Source organism: Emydura macquarii, unplaced genomic scaffold, assembly GCF_026122565.2.
Source record: "Emydura macquarii macquarii isolate MOO-44397 ecotype Brisbane River unplaced genomic scaffold, CSIRO-AGI_Emac_v2 contig_2452, whole genome shotgun sequence".
In the NCBI taxonomy this organism is placed as follows: Eukaryota; Metazoa; Chordata; order Testudines; family Chelidae; genus Emydura; species Emydura macquarii.
The window spans coordinates 3,844,374-3,854,638 of record NW_027132589.1 but is presented as its reverse complement, the minus strand read 5'-3'; positions in this window follow the sequence as shown (position 1 = coordinate 3,854,638).

The following is a 10,265-nucleotide window of genomic DNA, read 5'->3' as shown; positions in this document are numbered from 1 at the left end:
ATACAACAGTTCCCTATTACCTACTTGGAAAACAGGCTACTATCACCGTTATACCTAACGTGAGCACAGACTCCTTTCTCTATACCTTATACACTCCCATATGTAAGTTGTAGATTTTGACTCTGTTATTAACCAAAATTATAGACACAATGACTTCTCAGACACATTATTAAATACATAGAGTTAAAAAAGGGTTAATCATTAATAAGGTTCGGGTATCTGAAGGAGAATTCACAATATCTTTTCTCAGACCTCAGAATCTTGTATATCAAATTTCTTCGCCTTCAAGGCCTTTCAAAATGCCCATTCTTGTTTTCATAATCTATTACAAGCCACTGTGTTTCCTAGCCTTCCCCAACCTTCTCTCCTGGTGACTCCCTTTGTTTCCTTTGCTCACCCCCAGCTTTGTGCCAGATTTCATGCTGCCCCCTGCATCTGAAACCACCTCCAATCAATATGTGCCAAGCACCCATCTGGCCTGCCTTCAAATACTTCTAAAAACCCACCTTCTATGTGTCTTTCTGTGTTTGCCCTGGTTTGCATTATACTACATTGTACCTGCAACTTCACATTGCTGGCTTTCTGCGTAGAGCTTTTAGTTTGACATAGCTCATCCTATTGTACGAGGCCATGTACCATGATGGTGCTCTATATACAATCATAAGAAACATCTCTTAAACGTACAGATGACTCCGTATTCTGAGAAATTGGTGATGGACAAAGCGTTTGACAGGGCAAAATGAAAATATTTCATTCTGATTCTGTAATATATGAGATTTTTTTTTTTAAAGAGGCCATGTTCTTTGTGTTTTTTTAAAAAAAAACAAAAACTGCAGGCACTCATCTACATTTAAAGTTGGTCAAAAGTTTCCATCATTTCCTCTAAAACATTTTTTTTTTAAACAGGAATGGCCTTCTTCTCTAAATGACAGTTTTTTAAATTCCTTTTGACATTTTTTGACTTTTGATGAAAAAAGTAAAAAAATCAAAAATCAGTTTTTGAAAAAAAAAATTGTTTTTAATCCCCCTCCCCCTTTTTTTCCCCTTCCTCCTCCCTGATTTTTTCCATTTTGCCACTGGAAAAGCAGGGAAAATTGAGAAAAGCCAAGAACTTTTCTGTTTTTCATCAGAAAAACATTGGTCATTTATAGAAGGGAAGAGGTTACTTGGTAAAATCCCCTTTTCTTGTAACTAACTTAATGGTAAGTAAAAGGGAATTAGGAAGGGAGGCATACAACATGTTTGTTTTCATCATTGTGCTTTCTTGCTCCTTCCCCAGATCATGGATTGTGCTATGTAAAGCAATGCGAATGTTTTAAACAGTGGAGCCCCATCCTACTATATCCTGCCTCAGAAGTATTTGGAGTATGTATAATTTCTTACATCACCCAATTACTTACTGACCAAAATTTGGGAGAGAATAAAGTTTCAGATTTTCTGCTCTTCTCATTTTATAATGTCACTTGATATTCCCAGGGACATAATTTGTATGATACTGTTTTACAGTAGCAATCTGCATACCAGTTGGTGCCATTTCTGATTTGGGTTATCCAAAAGCATACGCCATATTTGCAGATGGAAGAAAACCCCAAACTGTAGTATCACACTTTGGTTGTATGTGGGGAATTGCAGTATGATACATTGATTGCTGTCTCCACCTCTAAATACTAAGAATTAAATGAATAAATACTTCATGTGGCCTTATCTAGATTTTTTTCATGTAAGGATTCTTAGATTCTATTTCTACACTCCATTCAGAGGTGTGACTACAGCACATCTAGGGGTATCTGAGCTAGCGTTGCTCAAGCTAGCATGAATAACAATAGCAGTGAAGCTATGACAGCATGGGCTGTACAAGTCTGCCCGGACCCTGCTGTGTACTTGGTCAGCTAACCTATGCTACCATGGCTTCACTGCTATTGTTTGAATAGCTAGGTCAAAGCCAGCTTGAGTAGGTCTACATGTGGTGCAGTCACACCTCTAATTGCAGTGTAAACGTACCCTAAGAGTCCAGTAGTCTAGAAGTATTAAACCCAAAGAACTCTAGAAATGGTAAAAGAAATAATACCAGTAGTAGTATGGTGACTTTCAGGGCTCAGTGGAGGAATTCCTTGGGAATGGGCTCACCTCGACCCTTTGTGTACATTGGGAGTAATTCATAATGGTAGTACGTAAAGTGTTGGAATGTATTAGTCACCACTGACTGGCCACAGAGTATTGACAAGGATGGCTGAATCCTCATTGGCCTAGCCAGCTGTTACAGGTCCCTCTCCCATCAGGGCTGAGAAAAGTTACTGAACCAGGCATACAGATAATTAAGGGAACAGCTAAGGGGACATTTGTAAAGAGAGCTAGCTGGTTAGTAGGGGAGGAAAGAAACTGATATTCTAGTCCAGGGAGGCAGACGTATGAGCCAGGATAATCTGCTGGAAATTTGTGTTGTATTATGTTACTTGGACCTGAGTTGGGCTCAGCAGACTGAGTTACAAAACAGATGATGACTTCAGAGTGTGGTTCCATTAATTTGACCACCAAATAAACCCTAAAGCCTATGAAGGCTTTTCTTTGCTTTACCCAAACTTGTCTCGAAGTGTCTGTTCCACTGCCCTAATGCTAGTTTTGCAGACACTTAAGAAGTCATATTGGGAGGAGATGAAAAGGAGACTGAAATAATCAAAAGTAAATGGGAGATGAAGCTTGGAATAACAATCACCCAAGAGAGACAAAGTGAAATTACAGGGAACATATACACAGTCACATCCTCTCCATCATGAAAAGAATTTCAATGGCAGAGATGTGATATTTCAATACTCCACTGATCAAACATAAAATGAACACTCTAATCTCTGAGAGAAGGAATGTGGGGTGATCAGAACCTACTCATTTTTTTGAAACTGTCCCCCAAATTCTGTGATTCTGGTCAAAAGGACGCAAATGGCCAAGCTGTGAAAGGGACACGATCAAAATAAAATGCACATGATAATTTATCACCTAGTTTACAAGGGGAAAGTAGTTTAGCTAAGATCAGAGTTCTTTTCTGGCACCAGAACCACATCATAGACTCTGTGTGTTCCTGGGAGATACCTATACATTTCCTATACCTATAATTTACCCCACTGTTTCATAATTGCTCTTATGTCTTATTTCACATAATTATAGTCCTAGAAGAAAAAGAAATTAATTTCCCTGAGATCGGAGTTCTGATGTTGCATCACAGCCAAGGCTTGTGATCACTTTCAGTTCTAGTGAGCTGGTGCAGACCCACACAAATAGGCATGACTCCACTGAACCCGATCCTTGCTTTGCAGAATCATGATGGAATTCAGGTAGGGGGAGACTGGGTTAATTCAAATGTGAATTTGAGCTTCACAAACTGCAAATTCATGCAAATTGGTTCTTCTGCAGCATTTGAAATCCTAATGGAATAACAGAAATAAGCTGATAATTTTCAGCTGTTTCCTAACAACTACAGTTGGTAACTAGGTGTAGGAACAGAGTTATGAATTTATTGATCATTTGGTCCAGGGGCAACTGGCCCTTCGTAGAAACCAGTATAGACCAGCTGAAGGATTCTAATGGAATTTCCACTAGGGAAATTCCTTTTAAACACAACCTCGAAGGGTTTGCATAGAGATTTGAGACTTGATCTAGTAAGGTGCTGAGCACTCTCAGCTGTCATTGTCTTCCATGGTAGTTGAGGGCACTAACCACTTTTCATAATCGAGCCTGATCATGCACCAATGGATTTCAATAGGCTTTGGGTCAGGCCCATAGCTCTTAAACAGCAGCAAAGGCTAAATTCTGCCTTCAGAAGCAATCATGCTCTTGGGAACACAAAGTCAGGGCCTTAATTAATGATCCAAATACAATTACTTTATCTGTATTAATATTATTATTATTTACTATTATTAATCCTATGTTGGTGAAAGAGGCGCTTGTCCATCTATATAGTTCCAGCTTCTGCCAGCCCTGGGTTCAGACACAAGCTCAGAAGGTGAACTCTGATTCCTGGCTACATTGCTGGAGCTGCCCCCCACATTTTGGTTTCTAAAATGACCAAAGGAATGTCTAAAAAGAGCTCTGAAACAAACTGCACAGTGATGAAATTTTTGTTTCATTATGATGATATTTTCCTTTTCTTGTTTTAATATGACTGCAGCATTCTAAAATACAATCAGTCTGGCTAACAAAGTGCTTATTTTCAAATTAGAAGTCAGAGGAAGGCTCCTGTTTAAAAAAAAAAAATCTAATAGTCTTTAAATAACTAATATAGAGACAACTAGAGGAGATGCGATTGCTAATTGGACTCATTTATCCCAATAATTAGAAGTTAATCAGGTTTGGAAAGAATTTGCTGGGGCTTTTGACCTTGGAAATACCAGATCAAGTCATTTTAAGGGCCTCTAACTGAAATTGCAATTGATTTATGTAAAAGTTCGAACCGCTTTAATTATTTTTGGCTACAATATCTGTGTTCTCGGTGCCTCTTTCCAATATCAGTTTCTTCTATTTTGGGATTTCATGGTTCTTTTAATCAAGAATTAAGAAGGTCCAAACTCTAAGGTTCTTACTCAGTTCTGATTCAGGAAAAATCCCCACTGAAATCACCTCCTATCAATAGGAGTTTTGCTGAATTAGAGCTTGGTAAAAATGAAGAGGTGTGGCCTGATTTTATTATTACAGTTTGCCCACAGCACAGATCTCTTCCCTACCTGCAACTTCCTCCTCTCTGGTCAGACTGATACACACATCACTGCCACACCACCAATTTTTCCAAATTGCTGATGCTGAATGTATTTTCTTCACCCACAATTTAGACTGTGTCATCCACCTTCTTTGATTCCCTCACTAGCTGCCCACTTGCTCAAGTATCAAGTTTAGACTTCTTGTTCTCCCATTCAAGGTCTGCACAACTGTGTCCCAGCTTACATCTCTGACTTCATCTCTTGTTACATCCCCCGTGGCTGAGGCACATCCCTTACCCCTTCTCTGGGTCTGCATGTATTGGGCCCTTCCGGGTAACTCACCTGGTGATGATCATTGAGAGACTCTTAGTACTTGGGAGACCACCTACTAAAAGTCCAGAAAAGGGTCTAGTGAGTCTTCTCCTGAGTATCTGCCCCTGATGGCAAGCAAAACAGAACCAATAAGTTGTTAGGTGGTGGGGCAAGCTATTAGTTAGGTGCTACCTCATTATCTCCTACTACCTCTTCCTCTGCAAGGGCTCTGCATTTCTCTGTGATGGTTACAATTAAGCTTCAGTAGGATTTGGGTGTTTTTCTATGTGTTGCCTTGCCCAGAGCCAGTCACATACAAAAAGCGGCCAAACCAGGACACTGGTCATCACAACCCATCCCTTGGACCAGATATGTGCATCTTCATCTATCCTGCTACATCCCTTGCTTTTTGAAAAGACAGCTCTCCTAAACCCCACCGGTTCATACCACAGCTGGCACTCCAGTTGGTTCGCTGACTAGCAATTCATCCTTAAGTCTGCAATTGTTTCCATCCTCCCACCATAAGCCCCCTGTGGTCAACAAGAAGTACCCTGTTGTTAGCCTGTATCTTGGGTTCATTTTGCTATTGTTATTTGTATGGCAGTAGCACCTATAGGCAATGTTGTGCTAGGCACGCTACACACACACTGATGGTCCCTGCAGTGAAGGGTTTACATGCGGCAACTCCTTTTGATGTGCGCAATGCTTGGTAAAATATTTTATGAAGACAGGAAATCCATGGTTCTGTGGTGTAAGGAGTTTTGTATGCATGAGTCTGGAATGGTTGCATTACTCACAAGTGGTGAAGCCACAAGTGGACTATGTGAGTCAATGAAACCTCTAACCCACAACATATCTTAATTCCAGAGGGGTAGCCATGTTAGTCTGTATATAGCAAAAACAATGAGAGTTCTGTAGCACTTTAAAGACTAACAAATTTAATTTCAGCAGGCATAAGCTTTCATGGGCTTCATCTGCGGAAGCGGGCTGAAGCCCACGAAAGCTTATGCCTGCTGAAATTAAATTTGTTAGTCTTTAAAGTGCTACAGAACTCACGTTGTTTTAACATATCTTAATGTTTTCTGTTTATGCCATGACAAAAGTATTTTAGGAATGTTTAACGAGTTCTTGAAAACAGTTTTAAAAATATATATCACTCTGCCTATAAAGACAGTCACCTGAGGCCTGGTCTACACTTAAAAGTTAGGGGCCCTGAGTGTTGTAGCTATGCTTACCTAACCCCTGATATAGATGCAGTGAGGTCAACAGAAGAATGCTTCTATTGACATAGTTACCATTGCTCAGGGAGGTGATTGAAAATCCCCCTTCTGTTTCTGTAGGAAGTGTCTACACCAAGGTGTTAGAGTGCCATAGCTGTGGCCCCATAACTGTGCTGCTATAGCACCCCTCAATATAGAGATGACCCTAGTTACAATGAGTTCTGCTCTTCAGAGTGAGCCATGAACTCCTGTAAATATAACTTCAGTGTCATGAATTTGAAATCCAACTTATCAAGACTTTCTAAGGATAGAAGTTGAGTGCTGCATGTTCCAGCTTCCACAGACATTCTCATAAAGTTTCCATTTCCACTCCTGCAGGGCTTTAAGAGGCAAAACTGGCTTTAAAAGCCACTCTGGGTCTCGGGTTGGGGTTATTTATTTATTTTTAGGAGGTGAGTGGGGAAATCCCACGTTTAGAGGGAGAAGGAGAAAACACATTAGTGGCAGTTGATTAAACCCTTTACCCCTGAAAAAGCTGCTATTTGAAGTGCTTGTGGAGGTGGGAATGTTAGAATAAGTCCTAGGGAGCTGAATCAGTAGGCAGAGCACAGGTGAGATGGTCAAAGTTGAATGATTAGATTAATTTATTAAAATGCTTTACAATATATCATATGGTTCCCCAATTTACCAGGTGGTTTTCGCTTCCATATATGTGGGACATATAAAATGAAAGAGCATGTCAAAACTGGGCAGAGATATTATCATCTGAAAAAATTATATGTAATCTATACATCAATATATATTGTCTCACTTCAGCTAGTCTGCTTAGAACTGGTTAGCAACATATTCCTCCCCTCATATTAACACACTCATGAAGGGAAAACAAAGTCCTTTTCTTCTGTTAACATATTTAAATTAAGCTCCTTTTAAAAGTAATCAGAATAAGAGGGTTTTTTTAATGAAAAATAGATGATGCAATGACTTTTAAATCTCAGCAGATTTCCCTGTGTTTGCAATGAGCTTTTTCTTATTTTTAATTGGCCTAACAGCTCTGTCTTGTGCAAAGGAAAGGTCCTATGGTTAATATTTTACATTCTGAAACAGTTGGGATCAATAAATTTACTCTAGTCTTTTAAAATTTAATTTCATCTAGGTTGCTCCTTTTTCAGTGATGGCAATTTCCTCTACAGCATTTCTGTCCATAGGAGCAGAGCATTGGAAATTGATATGGATTTGTCTTTCTCAAAACTTAGTGCTTAATATTGACACGACTAGGAACGAGGATCCACAAGTGGGCATGGTGGGGGACAAGGCTTTATTTGCTCAGCAGCCATCTTGGGCTGACATTTTGTCAGCTTTCGTAAACTTAAGAAGACTTAGGCCTGGTCTTTGAGTAGAAACCCCTCACCTTCCCCCATCACATCACCCCATCAAAGAAAACTCAGAAGGTGGTATTGGAGATTGAGGGGGAAATTTTTAAAGGCACAAATAAAAATTAGGTGCCCAACTTCCACTGACTTCCATCTAACTGCTCTTTGTGCCTTTGAAATTATCTTCCTAAGTTCCTGACATTTTTCCCCCGAGTCACCAGTGAACCAGTGCCACAGAACTGAGCTACTGGAAGTCCCTCCTTTCAATGGAGGTCTTGCCTACTTGTAATGAGAACTGGTTGAAAATTTTCTGATCAGACAGTTTGCTGTCAAAAAAAGTTGATTTGATTAAATTGAAACGTTTCATGGGACTTTATCGATTTCATCAAAATCTTTGCAAGAAAAGATCAAAATGTTTTATTTCGACCATCATTTCACCTCTTGTATAATATATTGTAAATAGGGCCATCAAACAATTAAAAAATAGTGATTAATTGCGAGCTTAAAAAGTTATGGTTAATCGCAGTTGTAATCGCACCGTTAAACAAAATAGAGTACCATTTATTTAAATATTTTTGGATGTTTTCTGCATTTTCAAATATATTGATTTCAGTTACAATGTAGAATACAAAGTGTACAGTGCTCCCTTTATATTAGTATTTTTATTACAAATATTTGCATTGTAAAAAAGATAAACAAAAGAAATAGTATTTTTCAGTTCACCTCATACAAGTACTGTGGTACAATCTCTTTATTGTGAAAGTGCAACCCACTAATGTATAAATATTTTTTTTCACACAACTTCACTCAAAAATAAAACAATGTCACTACAAGTCCACTCAGTCCTACTTCTTGTTCAGCCAATCAGAAGTAAGGGGGACACAGTATAGGATGTATTGCCGCCTTTACTTTTGTGCTGCTGCTGTGGCTGGTGGTGCCAGGTGCTTGGCCAGTGGCTCAAGGCGGGCACTGTGCTCTCACACAGGGGCTGCATCTTGTTGAAGCCCACGGCCTCCTGCAGCCCGCTGGCCACTGTTGGCTCAGGGGTGCCGTTTCAGAGTTCGGTTTGGTGTGAGAGAGTGTGTGTGTGTGTGTGTGTGTGTGAATGTGTTGGGGGAGTGCTGTCTCTTCAACCAGAGCACTCAGGAGCCTGAACCCTTTTTCAGCCAGCAGCAGCAGCTGCTGTTGACATCACTCGCTCCTGAGACAGCAGCAGTAGCAGACAGGTTCCGTCTGTTCCCCTGACCTCAGCTCAGCGGCAACCGGGTAAACGAGCGGGAGCGGGGACACCTTGACATTATCCCGTCCCCACACCCCACTTTGCACAGCAGACAGGAGGCAGGCTTCTGGTACGCAGCAGCTTGGCTGGGGTGGCTCCATGGGCAGAGGCCTGGAAGTGGGAGGAGGCGGGGCACCCCTGCCCTGAGGCACGCAGCGCTGCTCCTCTGATCAGGGTGCCCTGGGCAGTGGCTCCCCCTTGCCCACTCCGAAGGCCAGTCCTGTCCAGCAGGGGGAGGAAATGGTGCAGGCGGCAGGATGCCAGGCTCCTCTCTCCCCCCCGGAAGGTGTTTGGCTGACTCTCCCAAATCACCCACCGACTACAGGACAGGGAGGGTCACGATTGATTAGTGCAGTGGGGAGTGGACGCTGGAGTCGCCCGGGGGTGGGGACCTGCAGTGGCAGTTCCAAAGCACCTTTTCCCTGCTTTGCGTCCTCGCGGCTGCTGGCAATTGCCCGTACCCCTCCCCTCATGTAAAACAAATCAATAGATTATTGCAGGAGGAGAGGGCGTGAGCCCGGCTCCAAGGAGTCAGGAGACATTTCAGTAATCTGTGCGTCTGGTCTGGATATTACGGCATCTCTTGTCCCTGGCCGCCTCCTACCTGCTGCCATAGCTGGCGCCTTCCTCCCTACCCGACCACTGCCCAGTCCCATCTCCAGAGGTGTGCGATTAGCGCTCATTTAAAAAAAAAAGGTGTTAATTTGTTTTGCGTTAATTGCATGCATTAACTGTGATTAATTGACAGCCTAATAATAATTCTACTTTGTAAATTGCACTTTCACGACAGAAATTGCACTACAGTACTTGTATGAGGTGAATTGAAAAATACTATTTATTTTGCTTATCTTTTTAAAGTGCAAATATTTATACTGAAAAGATAATATAAAGTGAGCACTGAACCCTTTGTATAATAAATTTAAATAAGTATTTTATTATTGTTTAACAGAGCAATTAAAACTGCGACTAATCAACTATTTTTTTAATCTAGTTAATTTGTTTTGCATTAATCACTTGCGTTAACTACGATTGACACCCCTAATTATAAATATATTATGTTAACATAAAAGTCAAAACAATAATGTCTTCATCAAATCAGAACATCAAGGCCAAAATGTTTAGATTTGATAAGGATATTATTGTTTTGGTGATTACATTGTGATAATGTAAGAGGTGAAATATTTGAATACAATTGTAATAAATTACTTTTTGAATACCTTATGTAACCCTTCTGCCAGAGAGAGTCGGCAGCAGCAAGGGCTGGGTTCTATGTCTAGGGTCCCTGTCAATGATACCACACCAAACTGGCTCGAGCCCCCACCTAGTCACCTGGGAAATCACACACTATCCCCTGGGCGCCCCAAAGGGCAATACTTCCCCTCTCGCAAGCACAGAGTCT